Source organism: Erinaceus europaeus, chromosome 5, assembly GCF_950295315.1.
Source record: "Erinaceus europaeus chromosome 5, mEriEur2.1, whole genome shotgun sequence".
NCBI lineage: Eukaryota > Metazoa > Chordata > Mammalia > Eulipotyphla > Erinaceidae > Erinaceus > Erinaceus europaeus.
This window is the reverse complement of record NC_080166.1, coordinates 929118-947500: the sequence shown is the minus strand read 5'-3', so window position 1 is coordinate 947500 and position 18383 is coordinate 929118. Positions and strand designations below refer to the sequence as shown.

Genomic DNA, 18383 nt, shown 5'->3' with positions numbered 1-18383 from the left:
TTGTTGGGAGTCGGGCGGTAGCGCAGCGGGTTAAGCGCAGGTGGCGCAAAGCGCAGGGACCGGCGTTAAGGATCCCGGTTCGAGCCCCCGGCTCCCCACCTGCAGGGGAGCCGCTTCCCAGGCAGTGAAGCAGGTCTGCAGGTGTCTGTCTTTCTCTCCCCCTCTCTCTGTCTCATTTCTCTCTGTCCTATCCAACAAGAAACGACATCAACAACAACAATAATTATTACAACAACAATAAAAGCAACAAGGGCAACGAAAGGGAATAAATAAACAAATAAATATTTTAAACAAGAAGGCACTGTTATCTCAATTTTAAGAGTGAAGACACAAGAGTCCAACAGTGATCAACGTCAACATTTGCACCGAGGACACGCAGCTCGGACTGTCTCCGCTGTCACGGCTTACTCCTTCCCGTCTCACAGTCTTGTCTGCTGCACCCCGGAAAGCAAGCAAGGTCACACTTCTGGATCTCATAGATTTCGATGGTTCCAGTAACAGTGTTTGCACCTAGGAAAACACTAGGAAATGCTTTCATCTATACAGCGGGTGCCAACAACTCCACAGGGCAGACGGGCGGGGTCGTCCCTGGCGGTTCACAGAGGGTTCACAGAGGGTTCACAGAGGCTGCCGGCTTTGCTCCCGTGAGGAGGCGCCGGGCAGCTGCCTGTGTGCGCTGCCACCTCACGCTGTCCCACCCCAGCGCCCGCCTGGCACTCAGGACCACCCTCCGGGAGGCGGCGACAGCAGACGGGGCGGGAAAAGGCTCAGAAGCCCCTCACGACAGGGGCTTGGCGCAGGCTGGCTTGGCGCAGGCTGGCGAGGGCAGGCCCGCAGCGAGCAGCAAGACGTCCCGGTGCGGCGCGGGCGGCTCCCTGAGGCGGTCACCCCGAGCTCCAGGTCAGTCGGGCCGTCCGCAGAGCCCGGGCTGTGCGCTGGCTGCGTGTCTTCAGATGGAGGGAGGGAGACCGCAGCGCAACAGCTCCCTTCACTGTGACAGGCGTCCGGCTCGACCAGTCACACACACGGCAAAGCGGCCCACCACCCAGTGCCGGCGCTGTCGCGTTTCCACACACATCTGAGTCTCAGCACGGAAGCGGTCTCTCTGTCACCCCCACCTGACACTCGGGGCGACGAAGTGTGTGGCTTGCCCACGACCACCCTGACCAGCAGCTAGGCCCCAGTCCAGCTCAACATGGCTGGAGGGGCTTTTTCGGCCTGGGGGGTGCGTCTGGGCCCCTGGCTGCAGGGTCGCGTATAAGCCGCCGAGCCCTGGGCGGCAGTGCCGCTGGATGTTTACAGCTGGGCTTGAGAAGTGCTGCTAAGTCTAGTTCCCAGGGACGTTCACGACACTACATTTCTCTCTAAGATATTAAGGGTCGACTCCTTCTTTGGGCTTCCACCCCTCTCTGACATTACCCCAGGAGAAGTGACGACTAGAATACACCTGCTAAAATCACCTACCTGAAACTGAGTAGGGCATGCCCATCAAAAGGTCAAGTGAGGCAGATACTGCATTAGGGAATATGACTTGTTTAAGTGTCATGGTCTCCCCCACCCACCCCACCCCCAGAACTGTCTAAACCAACCACCATGAGATCTGGGACTAAGAGTCTCTGGCTTCTGATTCCAGTAGGGCCAAGCCATGCGAGACTCAACAGTCAGTCAAGGCAAAACACTTTGACCCCACTTGTCACATCTAATACTCTTCAGAGTTTACTCCTTCGAGTTCTCTGCCCAACTCTGGACCTGCGGGTGACCTCTGAGGCGTTTCTAAGGTAACACACACTGTTCAAACCGCCTAAGGATGTGGACTTTCACGTGAGAAATTATAGCTGTTCCCCAGACCACCAAGAAGGTCCAACGAAGACTAGGGACACTGCCCGAGACAAGCTGAATTTTACCCCGGCCCAAGCCAGGCCTTCAGAGAGCTGTCTGCACTTCTATGATGTAAATCAGTAAGCTCTCTGAATAGTCTTCAAACATAGCCGGGCAACAGCACGACCTGGGGGCACCAAAGCTCCAGGACACGCAGCGTCTTCACCTTTGTCATCCAAGAGACCGCAGGAAGATCGCTGAGAAGCTGTCACATGCTGAGTTTAAATCTACTTCCTGCAGATTCAGTTTCCACACCCTGCGTCTTAAGCATCTTTAATCATTCGCCCAGCTGTGTGTTCCACTTCTCAGCCCGCCTAGCACTGGGTATCTGAAACCTGTCTGGTGATGTTTCGTAGACCTCGCTTATAACAGGGCTTTGGGCCTGAAGGGAGCCTCCCTTTCGGCCCACACTCACTCCTGTGGTGACGCAGGTCAGTGAAGGTCACCTTCAGGCTTTCAGACAAAGAACTAGTTTCTCTGAGCCATCTTTTGGGTCTCCTGCATCCCTCTTTTAATATTTTATTTATTTATTATTGGATAGAGACAGAAATGGATAGGGCTCCAGAGACAGAGAGGGAAAGAACTAGAGAAAGGCCTGCGGCCCTGCTTCACCGCTCGTGAAACTTTCCCCCGCAGGTGGGAAACACAGACTAGAACCCGGTCCTTGCGTTCTGTAATGTGTGCTCAGCCAGGTGCTGCACCACGGGGCCCCTGACAGCATGGCAAACCCAGAGCAATGAGGCCATGAAGTTGCCCCCCACACACACTCCTGCAAAGAGAATAAATTACAAAACTGAAAAGAAAAAAAAATACCCAGATAATCCTGTTTTGAACTGTTGATAATTTGGAGTCAACAAAATAACTTTGGGGGGGGGGGGCAGACAGTATTGAAGCAGGTTAAGCACATGTGGTGTGAAGTGCAGGGACCTACACAAGGATCCCAGTTTGAGCCCCCGGCTCCCTACCTACAGGGGGATCGCTTCCCAAGTGGTGAAACAAGTCTACAGGTATCTATCTTTCTCTCCTCCTCTCTTGATTTCTCTCTGTCCTATCCAACAACAGCAATAACAGTAACAACAAAAGCAACAACAAGGGCAACAAAGTGAGAAAAATGGCCTCCAGGAGCAGTGGATTTGTAGTGCAGGTACCGAGCCCCAGTGATAACCCCGGAGGTGAATAATAATAGTAATATTAAAAAACTTTTTGAACTTACAGGTATACTGGTTCCAGAGACGGGAGAAAAGTATATACATCTGGCATCTACAACTAGATTCTGCTATAGAACAGTTTGGTTCCACAAAGAAAAGTCTCATCAAAAGTCATCATGAATAAAGAAGTTAAGAGACGTACACTCAGTGGAATAGCACTCTGGTTTTAAAAGGTGATACTGTGTGTGGCCTTCAGGACAAAATGAATGGAGCAGGAGGTGATTACGCTTAGTGAAACAGATAATGAGGTGACAGGCGGCTGCTGGGTGGCTCCACTCACAGATGGAATACGAACTGAGACAAAGGAAGTCACCTCTCCCGCCCCCAAAAAGATAATAATAGTCAAATTGTCTCCACCCGTTGAAAGAACAATGGAGGTCATGGGAGGTCAGGGTGGGGAGAGACAGACTCGGTGGGAGGAACCGTGTGGAACCATACTCCCGCAACCTCACGCTCTTATAAACCAGGATCAACATCATTTTTCAAAAAAATCTATAGAAAGGAGTAATCAAAAAAATCAAAGGAGATCTAGAGTGTGATGATGGGAACTTGGTAGAAGAATGGTTAAGCAGTGCTATTTCTTTGAATGTGTTTATGTCCTGAAAATTAAGTAAATACCGCCTAGAATTCAGTGGGAAACATTGTTTTCTAGAGAGGCAGCAAATTAGGAGTAGTCGGACTAAGCCTATCGATTCCTGGGAAACGCAAAGCTCGTCTGTCTTTAACGGTACGGACTCACGGCCACGGCAGGTAGTGCCCGGCTTGAAGGCCTCTTTGTTTCCGGCCCGGCCGAGTGGACGTGCGCCACAGCTGCCGTGTGGCGAGCAGATGAGACACCAACAGAGCTGAGTTACTGGCCGAAGACAAGGAAAATTTCCAGAATGCAAAAGCCAAAGGAGCTTTCCACAGCTGCTTGGCAATACGGCTTCTAAATAAACTCTCTTGATTTCATTCCTATGTGCTAAGTGGAAAATCAAAAACAGAACATTGCAAAACACCAAGAGAGTTCATTAAGCAGATGAAAGCACGCGGCATTCTCACACCGGGCTGAGAGCAGCGGCACGGCGACCGGCGTCTCTGCCGATACTGCGACTCCCTGCATCTAACACATGTACACAACAAAAGACAAAGCGTGAGGAAGGGAATGTGTAACCAAGAAAATAAGTACGGCCTCTGAGCAGATCAACAGGATATAATAAAATTCAATAATGTGAAGTACATTCTCTGGAAATCCTAGAACAGCAAACTTAAACGGGAGACTAAGGAAACAGAAAAGAAAAGAAACTATGAAGATAAAGTAGAGAGGGACTCTGAGAGAAAGGTCCTATAAAATAAAGACAAGTTGTCCGCCACAAAAACTCCACTGTGGCTGCCAGGTCTACAAGAAAATGACCCCATGTTCAGCTATTCACAGTGAGGAAACAGATCAAAGTTCATGCACTGGAATTCAAATTCCTTTCAAACTATCATCAAAATTCTGATTCCAGATGTGAGGGCGATCTGGCTGCGACATCTGTCACCGCACTGATCGCCAGGGTTGATTCAGCTGATCTGGCTGGCTGGGCGGGTGTCCCCTTCCTCCCTCTCCGCTAGCTGTGCTCCCTGTGCCCTCAGCTGCAGAAGATGGCCTTCCCCAGTGGAGACAGGCCCGGCGTCTGCCAGGGTCAAGGAGGAGCTGCGTCCCCTGCAGAACCTCCCTTTGCTCTCAAAATCCTGATTCCTCTAAACACTTAATCTTTCCAAAATTATTTATCGTCAAGAGTTAAGAGTCTTCTAGTCCTTTTCGAACCGGGATCCTTACGCCGGTCCTTGCACTTCGCACCACGTGCGCTTAACCTGCTGCGCTACCGCCGACCCCCAGTTTACTTATCTTTTATTCTGATAGGACAGAGTAAACTGAGAAGGGAGACAGAAAGGGAAAGAGAGAGAAATGATAGAGGACGTTGACCAGAGGGCTCTGAACCCCAACTCCAACCAGGAGAGGCAAGAGAAAAGAGGAGGGACACTGGCAGGTGGTGACAGGTGTGGGTGTGACTTAGAAAGGAAGAGAAGGCGGGACCACAGGGTGAAATGGGCAAATATGTATAAATCTAGACAGATAGTTATAGAAGTAATAGTCAGTCCCTGTCTGCAACCTTGGGAGCCCCGCTGTAGCTTCCAACGGAGGGACTGTAGACACAGAACTCTGTGTCTACAGAGGCGGGAATGATGCAGAATTATCCCCGTTACCTTATATTCTGTAGATCAATATTAAGTCACTGATAAGATTTTTCTAAAAAAGGAGAGAAAGGGAGAGAGAACGAGTCCTGCCTCACTACCTGTGACGCTCCCCCCTCCCCTCGAAGGTGGAAACCAGGGGCTCCTATTCTCGCACATGGCTTTGTTCACTTAAAGAACTGATTAAAAACAGCCGTCATAAATACTTTATCAAGGCTACCATCTTGCTCACGAGACCCTCTTGTGGCCGAGCTCAGTGTGTGCTAAGAACAAGTTAGTGTGTGACCAGACACACGCCTCACTTCTGCTCCCTGCTTCCCACCGAATCCCCACCAAGTGGGCAACCAATGGGTGTTCACATTCTATATTCTTTTAAGTTATTATTTAAGAATGACTGGCAAGACCGTAGGAGAAGAAGGGTGAAATCCACACAACTCCCACCACCAGAGTTTGGTATCGGCTCCGACTCTGGCCTCGTTGTCTTTACCCTGTCATAAAAGTGATTCCTTCTTCCCCCAGACAAAAAAAGGATCAATTCTATATCACCCTCCTAAGAAAAGAGTCTGACCGTTCAAGTGGCGCTAAGAAGCTCCAGATATTAAGCACACAGAGCACACGGACCATTCTCTAAGGACCACGATCTAACCGCAGCTTTCCGGACTCTGACCTCGTCACCCTGCAGCCTTACACCAGACACTCTGGTGGGTGAGAAATGTGGATGACAGCTAGACGTGGAGGCAGAGTCAGCCAACAATTCATCTGAAATAGAGCCAGAGAGCAACTGGGCTGTCAGAAAAGTCATGACGCATTTTTGCTTAGGAAAACATAGAAAAAAATATGCCATGATGTTTCTGACGACTCAGTGAGTCGCACGGTCAGGCCCGTAACTAGCACACCGTTGGCTGAGGCGCCACAGTCTGTCTGTTGGTCCCTTTACATACTGAGAAGCATCTTGGCTGGAAATACCCAACTTTTAGAACTTACAAAGCTGCAACAAAGTGTAAAAGCAGATCAGTGAAAAATAACAAAAAAAGCACAGCTGTTCTAATGTCCTAAGTGACAATAATGGTTAAAGTCTAAGTAACTAGAAGAACTAAGTGACAGTTTGTGATCCAGGAGGTGGTGCAGTGGATAAAGCACTGAACTCTCAAGCATGAGGTCCTGAGTTCAACCCCAGGCAGCACATGTACCGGTGAGATGTCTGTTTCTTTCTCTCTCTTCTCCTATCATTCTCATTAATAAATAAAATATTTAAAAAAAGAATTAAGTGACGTTCAAAAATGAAAAGCAAGAGTCTGGCAACACTGGCGTGGAGACCAGAATGAGAGGAGGCTCCCGGCAGCGCGACCGAGAGGAGTGGCAGCGCACGGTCACTCCCCAACAAGAAAACCCAGCACTGAGCGCGCCACACGGCCTGGGCAGATGCTCTGTGCGCGGTCGGGGCAACACAGGGCGACGGAGAGGACCCGGTGTGGAGGAAGCCCCAAGTGGCAGCAGCCGGCCCATCTTGGCGGTTCTGACCGTGCAGTGGAATACGAGGAACCTTGGGCTCTTAACCTAAGGCCTCGAGGGCGTCACGGCACCGAACTGCTACGGGCTCACCAGAGTGAGAGCAAACGACCTGCCTGTCCCCACCTCGAGTGAGACTGGCGAGCTGAGCAGACCTCCAGCAAGTAGCTGCGGCACTGAACAGTCCTGCCTCTTCAAGCACCAAGAAAAAGCAGCTCTTACACACTAGCCCTCAGGAAGGAGTCTAGGTGGAGGCAGGAAGATAAAGAGATGCCTGAGCCAGCCACCCAGGGAGAAAGCCGCACTGTCGGGACTGACCCTGCCCGCTCCGGGACTGTGGAAGCCTCAGTCAGCCTGCAGCCAGCACCCCCCCTGCTGGCCCAACAAGAGACGGCACCCTAGACACACGCAAGGGATCCAGATGCAGAATCGACTCGACTGGGGGAAACGGGGGCGGGGGGGGGGGGGGCGGGGGGGGGCGCAGAGGATTCTAGGAATATACAAAGCTGGAGCACTTACCGAAGAAATAACTGAGGAGATGTATTATGAGACCATCTCAGAATGTAAACTTAGAAACATTTAGCGCACTGAAAGATCACTTCACTGCAGAGTTCAAAGATATGAAAGAACAGCTTCAAACAGAGCTGAGGAAGGAGGCAGAAAGCGTGCAAGAGGCACTCCAGCTGGGGAGACAGCGTAGCGGCCCTGCAGACAGACGCCCCTGCTCGACGTAACAAAGGTCCCAGGTGGAGTGATTTCTGTTTTGATTTGTTTATATTTCTGCTGATTATTGTCTCCGTTTCCTGCTTTCCGTCACTTCATGTTTACGGGTTTCTAAGACGGTTTTCTCTCTGATTTCAAGTGCTTTTTGTATTACGTAATATTTTGTATTACGGTCCCCCTGAGTGTCATGTTTAACTTAGGACAATTAAAACAGTCTTCTTAAAATTGGTCTGGATTCTCTGTCAGTCTTTCTGCCCTTCTCTCATTCTTCCATTCTACTGTTGTGTGTGTTCTGGACTCTATCCCACTCTGATCACTTAGCTCAGCACCTGTATTCCCTTGCTTAGTTCTTGTGTGACTCCTTTCAGTGATTCTTGCCAAGCAGGGCTGTTGGTGGCAATGCCTCTAGTGTCTGGATATGTACAGAACATCTCATATCAAAAGAAATGGACAGTCAAGTGCACGTGGCAAGTATACAAGGATTGACCATATGCTGGGACACAAAGGCAGCTTTAACAAATGTGCCAATGTTAAAAGCATGGAAAGGGTCCTTTTTGGACCATGAGAATATGAGGTAAGAAATCAACCACAAAAAGAAAAGGAAGGCCAGCCCCAAAATGTGGGGACATACTTCTGAGTGACACATAAAGTCCACACCTAAATCAGAAAGCACCTGCATGGCAGCAGAATGAAGGCACCGGCCGCCAGGCGCGAGGGCACAGTGCGTGCAGCCCAGACCCACACTGATAGAGGCGGCAGACACTCAGGAGCATCACGGTGGCAGTGGCCAGGAGAGGGGCAGCAGACACCCAAAAGCCTTCAGGAAGAGGGGACTAGTTGAAGTCAGAACATGAATCAATGAGAGAGAAACTAAAAAGACGAATGAAATGGAGGGCAGGTGTGGCACACCTGGTTAAGCACATGCATTAAAGTGCACAAGGGGGAGGCAGGCGGTAGCGCAGCGGGTTAAGCGCATGTGGCGCAAAGCACAAGGACTGGCTAAGGATCCTGGTTCAAGCCCCCGGCTCCCCACCTGCAGGGGAGTCGCTTCACAGGCGGTGAAGCAGGTCTGCAGGTGTCTATCTTTCTCTCCCCCTCTCTGTCTGCCCCTCCTCTCTCCATTTCTCCCTGTCCTATCCAACAACGACGACAACAATAATAACTACAACAATAAAACAACTAGGGCAACAAAAGGGAATAAATAAATATTTAAATAAAATAAAATAAAATAAAGTGCACAAGGACCTGGGTTCAAGCCCTTGGCCCACCTGCAGGGGAAAGCTTCATGAGTGGCGAAGCAGGGCTGCAGGCATCTCTCTCCTTATTGCCTCCTCCCCTCTCAATTTCTCTGTTTCTATCCAATAATAAATCATTTAATTAATTTTTAAAAATTCATATAAAAAAGATCAGCAAAACCAAGAGCTGGCTCTTCAAAAATAAACAAACAAATAAAATAGATAAACCTCTGAGTGGACTCACCAACAGACCACATACAAAAGCCAGGGAAGGAATCTCTGAGACAGAGACATTCTGGAACCAAGACCTGAACTAGAAAGAGCTACATTTTCCCCGACAGCTCCCCCACAGAGAGGTCACAGGGCCAGGCTCAGTGTGCGGAAGAGGCACCGAGAAAAGGGCTCTGAAGTGTTGTGATGCCCTCTCAGAAAAGCAGGCAGGCATCAGGCCACGGCAATGTCAGCATCTAGATTCTATCCGAAATTCGTGAGCCTGATGGTCGTGACCAGTGACGGTGGAGGGAGGGTCGACTAGAGATCTTGGCCAGACTGTCTGTGGGGGAATCCAAGGATCCCGACAAGCACCCCTGACAGTGAGCAAGGCCGTCCATCGCTAAGTGAGCCAGGCCTTTCTGTATCTGGTGAGCTTAGACTGTGTCCCAGCTGTTAACGTGCTGAGTGGCATTTGTTGTATCTGAACCAGTATTAGGTCCATGGGGCCCGGCCTCCAGTTAGGGAGGAAGCACACCTAGGGTTTTAGTGGGGTCTACTTTGACCTGGAGTTTTACTGCACTAACTTGTCTGAGGATTGTAATAAAGGTTGTCACCGGGACAGTAACTGTCCTTCAGTTGATGGATATCTTTGCCGGTGTATCTCTGGGCCAACAGGACAGTGTTTCTATCACGGGTGACAACAGTGCCCTTGCTGCCAGGAAAGAGTAGGATATGTATCTTACTTTCTTTTGTATAGTTAGTTGAGTAGATAGAGTGACTGAGGGAGGTGAAGTGGGGGGTAGGAAAAGAGGGTGTCTGGGCCTAAGTGTAAATATTTGATGAGAGAACTTAATGGCCTCCTTTAGGCCTTTCTCTTTGCTCGCCAAAATTATTAGGTCTGTGTCTAATCACAAAGGATTATTAATCACTTTTAGGTGTGTGTGTACCTAAGTACCTAACATATATGACGACTGAGAAAGGCTAAAAAGAATGGGACACAAGACTCGGTTGGTGTGGTGTGAACTATATACACTCGATAGTCTCACAACCCTGTAAACCATCATTAATCACAAAAGTGGCTTGCAGACACACACACACACACACACACACTGAAAAAGATTACTTGAGCACCAACAAAACAGCTCACCAGGACGGTGTGCTTGCTTTGCTACGTGCGTGGACCACATCTGAGGCCAGCCCCCATGACACTGGCACCGCAGAAGAAGTATGTGCTGTGACGTCTTTCTCTATCTCTCCCTCTCTCTAACTGGGGGGGAGAACTGACCCAGAGCGGTGAAGTTCCAATGACGGGTGACCCAATTGTGTGCACAGGGCACTGTGAAAGGGAGGAGGCTGCAGGAGCAGTGAGACGGGTTTGCAGGTGTCTCTCTCTCTCTCTGTCTTCCTCTCTAGGCCCCCCCTCCCTTCTCAGTTTCTTTCTTCTGAAAGAGAGACAGAAGGAGGGTGGGAGGGAGGGAAAGGCCGCCGGGAACGGACTCATAATGCAAGCTCCAAGCCCCAACAATCACTCTGGTGGCAATAAAATAACTATAAATAATAAATAAATGAATAACATCACTTGATGGTCCACGTCAATAAACCCTCGGGGGTAGCCAGTAACAACAGAAATAAGCTGTAAGCTGCCTTTGTCTTGTATCCCTTGACTTAGTAGAAATACAGAACAATTTTCTGAGAGATCAATAAGAGCTTGGAAAGCACAGTGGCAGCTGAAGCCCCAGCACCCCAAAGAACATGTGCTGGCACCAGACACAGTGCACGTGCTGGATGCCTTGGGGACTAACTACTCCGAACTCAGAGACTAAAGTAACAAGCAGGGGGGCGGGCGGTGGTGCAGCGGGTTAAGCGCACTTGGCGCAAAGTGCAAAGACCGGTGTGAGGATCCCAGTTCGAGCCCCCGGCTCCCCACCTTCAGGGGAGTCGCTTCACAGGCGGTGAGGCAGGTCTGCAGGTGTCTGTCTTTCTCTCCCCCTCTCTGTCTTCCCCTCCTCTCTCCATTTCTCTCTGTCCTATCCAACAGAGACAAAATCAAGAATAACAATAATAATCACAACAAGGCTACAACAAGGGCAAGAAAAGGGGGGAAAAAATGGCCTCTGGGAGCGGCGGATTCATGGTGCAGGCACCGAGCCCCAGCAAAAACCCTGGAGGCAAATAAATAAATAAATAAATAAATAACAAGCGATTCTCACTCTCTTCTCTACAAGTCAGCGAGCGGCTCCAGGGCACTGGGCTCACCTACAGCTCTGTGACAGTCTGGGGCCTGGGCTAAGGGGCTCGTCTACAGCGACTTCTCTCGCATGCACTGCGGGCGGTGGCAGGACAGGACAGCCAGCAGGCCAGCCCAAGCACACCGCAGCCACGGCTAGGGAGGGTTCCGTGAGCGGGAATGCACAGGCCTCCCGAGGCTTAGCTGTGTAATTGACACACCGTCACCTCTGCCACGTCTACCGGCCAAGGCAGTTTCGAGGCCAGTCCAGACTCTGCGGTCACAGCGCAGGAGGGACAGAGACGGAGAGGGAAGGGCGAGGCCGTGTCCTACAGCCAGTCTCCCACACACTCTTTGGCCCTAAACTGACATCCACCTGTGAGCTGTACAATAGAAGTTCTGGTTCCGCAAGGAATGATACTTGGCGTGCTAGAGGCAGAGAAGCGAGAAGCACATCCTGAAAACCTTGCCACGGGGGGGAGGAGTGAAAGCTGTGCGCTAGAGAGCTCACTTTACTGAGATGTCGTTCCCCCGGCTCTAAAGGATGCTGTCTGTCTTCACAGCTGCATCCTGCGTTTACTGAGTGTCACCACTATGGAGTGGTCTGACTGAAATAAATAAAGAAACAAACAAACAAACAGCCAGATCTTTCCAAAACAGAGAGAAACTCCTATGTAGATAGCCCGGGGAAGGACAAGGCTACGGACTTGCTTTGTAGACACCTGCCACATGGAGGCTAAGCTCTCCACGCACCCATTGAACCACCCACCATGCCCTCCTGCCACGAGGAGGAGCCAGGCTGGGGGGTGAGGGGCAGTCAGTGCCTAAGGCAGACAGGCAGCCTGGAGACCTACGAGACAGAAATCGAGGTGGAGATGGGAGAGTACCTTCCCACGAGCAAACTCACATCAGTGAGGTGGTTTTTAGAATCACAAAAACTCGGGGCTGGGTGGTGGCGCACCTGGTTGAGCGCACACGCTACAATGCGCAAAGACCCAGGATCGAGTCCCCGTCCCCACCTGCAGGGGGGAAAGCTTCACTAGTGGTGAAACAGGGCTGCAGGTGACTCTCTGTCTCTCTTCCTATCACCCCTTCCCTCTTGATTTCTGGCTGTCTCTATGCAATAAATAAATAAATTTTTTAAAAATATTTTTTTAAAGAATCACAAAAACTGCGCTGGACTTGGACAGGTAAACAGAAGCTGGACCGAACTCCAGAGAAGCTTCCAGGCTGCAGGATTTCAGAGCACAGTGGCCTTACAGGGTGCACTTGACCCCGGCCTCTGCGGCCTCGTTTCACTGGAGGAACCTGAGGCCTCTGCCGACATGCTGTCTGCAGGCCAGGCCAGGCCAGCGCGGGCCTCTCAGCACTTCCGATGTGGATATCACGCACTAAAATAGAGCACGGGGTGTGCCAGGGCCGAGAAGGGTGTCACTTTCAAAGGTTAAAATAAACAGACTTCTCTTCTGATGACTCCCGTCACACAAGCCAAGTGCGGTAATGGGGTCAGTGAGCGTCCTCTCCTGGTCCGGACAAAGCCGTCTGCGGACATTCCGTAGAGGGAAGAGACATAAAACCAGCAATGAAAAGGCAGCTTTGGAGCGAGAAGTAGCAATCTAGCAAGAAAAAAAAAAAAAATGGGGGGCATAAACCAAACCGTTCAGAAACTCTCTCATGGGGTCTCTCTCCCCAGGGCCTTTCTGTGATATTCAAATAGCGCCGGCCTGCAGTTTCTTATTTGACAAGAGAGCGCCGAGTCACACAAGAGACTGATTCTTAAAATTCTGTAGGCAGAACAAGATTTTGTGAAGTGAAGCCCACTCTCCCTCGCGTCTAGCTACGAGCACGTTGCTGAGACCACGGCCTAGGCCACATCTCTGCGCACCATGGTCAGAGCGCGGGGGCACTGTCCGCTTGGAAGATGACACCATGTTTTCAACGAGACCGTTTTCTACCTGTCTAGCTGGTCAGGCTCCAGGCTTCCTTGTCCCTATACAGAAATGGCATTTGGTCTTCTTGGTTATTGACAACTCAAAGACAATGCTGGAAGGCTTACGAGCAGGTAGACGCTGAGACATGAGCTCAAGAACCCATTAGCTGCTGAAACTGTTTTTCTAGTATCAGAGTTATCGGAGGCATTTCTATGATTAGTCCAGAGATGATGAAAAAACTATTATAGAAATAGTCATGGGGGCCAAGCGGTGGCGCACCTGGTTAAGCGCACACACTACAGTGCACAAGGACCCAGGTTCAAGCCCCTGATCCCCACCCACAGGGGGAAAGCTTCACGAGGGGTGAAGCAGGACTGCCGGTGTCTCTCTGTCTCTCTCCCTATCTTCCCTCCCTTCTCAGTCTCTCTCTCTCTCTCTCTCTCTCTACTAATAAATAAAAGATTTTTTAAAAAGGAAATCTTTTCTAAAAAGCAGAAGTAGTCGTGGTAAGTTCCTAGTATTGACTGTTGGAGAGCCCCAGTTCCATCATCGCTTCCAAGGAGAGTCAGAGGCTGAAACAGCCTTTCCCTCCAGGTCCACAGAGCAGCACTGCCACCGCATTCTCTCTGCCCCACACAGCAGAGTCAGGGCGGCTCTCATGGCTCTCAGCGCAACTGACCCAGGTGAGCTGGAACGCACGTCCCTAAAGCAGCCCTCAGCCCGACGGCCAGCATCAACTATGACCCCTTTACCTCACACCCAGCCTCTGACTTAACCGCAGCAAGCCCAGACTATCCTGACACGGCGAGCTCAGCCCTGCACGGCTACAAGGAAACGTACGAGTTTGCGTGAGTGAATCAGGAAGCATGATTTGTGAAGAACAGAAATGATTCATCCCAAAATGGAGTGTTAAAAAAACAAAAACAGCAGTTTAAAGTATTTTAAACATGACATTAACAGCTGAAAATGCAGACAGACAATGTAAGTCATCTCACACATCAAGTCAGTATGGGATAAATCTATTCAAGGTCCTTCTTCCAAAAAGATAACAGAGCCTAATAGCAAGTGATGACCACTCATGTTGCTAAGATCAAACGGGGGGCAGGAGGCGGAGTACCCCCCCAGCTGAACACACACGTTACCACGCACAAAGACCCAGGTTCAAGCCCACAGCCCCCGCCTGCAGAGTAAAGCTTCATGAGTGGTCGAGCAGGGCTGCAGGCCTCCTCCCCCCGCTCCCTCCTTCCCTCCCTTCCCTCTCAATAGCTCTATGTCCTATCAATTTAAAAAATACATACCACAAAATAAAATCAATACAATTATTCAAAAGTTTTTTTTTTTTTTGTCTCCAGGGTTATTGCTGGGGCTCGGTGCCTGCACCATGAATCCACCGCTCCTGGAGGCCTTTTTTTTCCCCTTTTGTTGCCCTTGTTGTAGCCTCGTTGTGGTTATTATTGTTGTTGTTGATGTCGTTCGTTGTTGGACAGGACAGAGAGAAATGGAGAGAGGAGGGGAAGACAGAGGGGGAGAGAAAGACAGACACCTGCAGACCTGCTTCACCGCCTGGGAAGCGACTCCCCTGCAGGTGGGGAGCCGGGGGCTCGAACCGGGATCCTTACGCCGGTCCTTGCGCTTTGCGCCACCTGCGCTTAACCCACTGCGCTACTGCCCGACCCCCTTCAAAGATTTTTTAAAATAGGGTAAGCACACATGTTACCAAGGGCAAGGACATGGGTTCAAGCCCCCAGTGCCCACCAGCAGGGGATGCTGTACACATGGTCTCCAATTGCTATCTGTTGTGAATATGTGACCGGGCTTTTTGTTCTTTTGCATCTAAAAAAATTTTTATAGAAGGTTGCGAATGGTAGAGGTAGACTGGCCCACACAACACCCATAGTGTGGTTCTATATACATGTACACAGAGAAAATTGGTCTCTGCCTGCTAGCTTCATAGGAGTCATATCATCTAAGTGCTGTTAATATTAAGACATCAGCATGATTTTAAGTATCTCTCAGACCCCATAAGCAGCTCTAAATAGGAGTGCAGGCACCGAGCCCCAAATTCAACCTTGGTGGCAAGAATAAAAATAAATTTTATCCATGAAGGATGATAGTGGGGGTTCTATTGTTAAATGGGAAATGGAATGTTACACATGTACAAACTATCGTATTTATTGTTGAATGTAAAACATTAATTCCCCAATAAAGAAATAAATTTTAAAAGAAGAACCATAATAATAAAAAAATAAATTTTAAAAAGAAGAAGCTGCGTAACACTGGAAACCATGTAATTACCAAACCACTCTGCACCCACTACCACTTTGAGAGCTTCCTCTTCCCCCACTAAGACCACATCACCTTCCACCTCTGAACAACAGTGCGCCCTCAGAAGCAAGCCCTGACTTCAGATTCCTACACAGAAATCAGATGAGGCAGAGAAGGGGGAAGGAGGGCCCTCCAGCGGCCCAGCTAGGCTCGCTGTGAGCAAATCACATTAATTAAGACATACAAACTGCATCTGCCACTGACAAGCCCTCAAGAGCTCTGGCAGCCTCTCTCTCTCACCCAAAGACAGCATTCTGCAGAAGTCCCGGCTCCCAGCCGAGTGGAGAGTGAAGAGCCCATATTTGGTCCATCGCCCTGGTCTGTGCAGGGCCAGCGCCTCGCCGTGCTGTCCAGGGAGCCGCTGCCTGGGTGGTCGCCGCCGTCAGTGCTGCTCGAGCTCCTTGCCGCGGACTCTGCTTTTCTCCGGCTGGCCGGCCAGACGCGCACCCTGGAGTACAAGGCCCACAGCAGAACCTGTCCTGTGGAGCTGACCCTGCTTTGAGAGGTTACTCGGACTGAAGCAAAATCTTGGCGACTTTATCTCTAATAAGTAATGTCACTTCAAGAAGGAAGTAACAGCGCGTAGTCCAGGGAGAGCCCAAAAGACCGAGCCTCCTCCACAGGTTCGGACGGAAGCAGGGGCATCTGGTGGTGCCTGCAGCGGCGTGAGGGCCCAGGTGAAAAGAGGTGAGGTTCACCACTGCATACGGAAGCGCGTGCCTGGGAACGGCCCCTAAAATGTGGCAGGGCCTGGTGGGGGCGCACAGGTTACCAGGCTCCAGCAACCTGGTTCAAGTCCCTGGTCCCCACCTGCGGGGGAAGCTTTGCAAGCAGTGTCGTAGGACTTCAAGAGTGTCTCTCTCTTCCTCTCTCTCACCCCTTCCTTTTACTTACTCTATCTTTACCCAAAACAAGAAAAAAAAAAAATCCTCTCTCCAAATTAGGCAAGAGACTCCCCCCAGGGTCTGAAGACATGAGTGGAACAGAGATTCCACGCAAATGATGGTGTGTGCTACAGATGGGAATAAATGTGTGCCATGTGACAAGAACAGCTTCTGACCCAACAATATAAGAAATGGAGAGAGGAGGGGAAGACAGAGGGGGGGAGAGAAAGACAGACACCTGCAGACCTGCTTCACTGCCTGTGAAGTGACCCCTGTAGGTGGGGAGCCGGGGGTTCGAAGTGGGATCCTTCCGTAGGTCCTTGCACTTTGCGCCACGTTCACTTAACCTGCTGCGCTACTGCCTGACCCCCACATTTTGCCCTTTATTATAAACACATTTCACCATAGTCACAAGTTTGAAGTGGGGGAGGGGAACCCATCAGGAACATACCTACTATAGGCTTTCGAGCTTCTCCTCGCCCTGATTCCTATCCTCATCAACTCTAGTCCTGCTTTTTGGTTCCTGTTTATTATTTAATTTTATTGTTTTGTCTTGCTTTATATAACTTACCACCTTCCAGCCACCAAGTTGCAGGTGCTGCCATGACACCATCCTGACCTCCCTGGGCAGACGCCCTCACCCATGTGTCCTGGAGCCTCCCCTCCCCAGAGCCCTGCCCCACTAGGGACAGACAGACACAGGCTGGGGGTGTGGGTCCACCTGCCAACACCCATGTCCAGTGGAGAAGCAATGACAGAAGACAGACCTTCCACCTTCTGCTCCCCATAAAGAATGTGGGTCCATCCTCCCAGAGGGGGAGAAATGTCAGGGGAAGATGACCAGAGGGCTCTGAACCCCAACTCCATCAGGACCCAGAGAGAGAAGAGGAGAAAAGAAGGACATTGGAAGTAGTAACAGGTGGTGTAGGTTAGAAAGGAAGGCAGGACTGTAAAAAGGGGGGTGCAAATATATATAAGTACAGATAGTTATATAAGTCATAGTCACACCAAATTTGTGACATAAGGAGAACCACTGCAGTTTCCAATGGAAGGAATCGGGGCACAGACCTCTGGGGGTGGGAAAGATGTGGAATTGTACCCGTGTGGTCCAGGAGGTGGTACAGTGGAAAAAGCACAGGGCTTTCAAGCATGAGGTCCTGAGTTCAATCCCCGACAGCACATGTACCGGATGATGTCTGGTTTTTTTCTTTCTCCTCCTGTCTTTCTCATGAACAAATAAATAAATTCTTTTAAAAAATAAAATAAAATAAAATAATACCCATTATCTCAGGATTTTATAAATCAATATTAAAGCATTAATAAAAAGAAAAAAAGCTGTGATGAAAGCAAGTAAGACTTCACCTGTCAGACTGAAAATTACATTGTTGCGTGAAAAGTTTCTTTTTCCCAACTGCTTTTTTAGCCTAACTTTTTTATTAGTGACTCAGTAGTGGTTTGCAAGATAATTAAATCACAGGGTACAGTTACACAACACATCCACTATCGAGAACAAGCAGCACCCCATGAACGTTGAAGCAGCTCTTTGGTCACCCTCATTTAAAAAAAAAAAAAAAGGGTGAAAGACCATACAATCTAAGAACAAGGAGGAGGCCCTCTTAATCTTAAATAGAAGATTCACACAAGTAGCATCATCCATAATTTTAACTTGTGATCTTCTTAATTCTAATTTTCATTGTAATATTAAAATAGCACATTTGTGAAAAATTTGTATTAATGAAAATGAATCGTAAAATGCAAAAACTAGACAGCACTGCTCAAATATTCTGTGTAATATTCATGACTCTTACGACACAGCAATAACACAAAGAAAACCATCATTTAATCAAATGTTCAGGTTATTACTTCCAACTCTCTCATAGTTTCCATATTTACTTCATCAAACCTTACATTATCACTTAAAAGTAACAAGAATATATAAACAGCGTAACATGTAAATGCTAAGTCAGTCTCTACTGCCTACTTTATTGGTAAGATTGTTACAAAATATTGAGAAGATAAGAAAGTGTTTAAGC

At 49.4% G+C, this 18383-nt stretch overlaps 1 protein-coding gene across 1 annotated transcript in view; it reads right to left on the bottom strand.

The window, feature by feature from the left end:
- Positions 1-18383, bottom strand: part of WDR70 (WD repeat domain 70) — a 136925-nt gene that overhangs the window by 61622 nt on the left and 56920 nt on the right. The gene's annotated exons all lie outside the window — the stretch shown is intronic.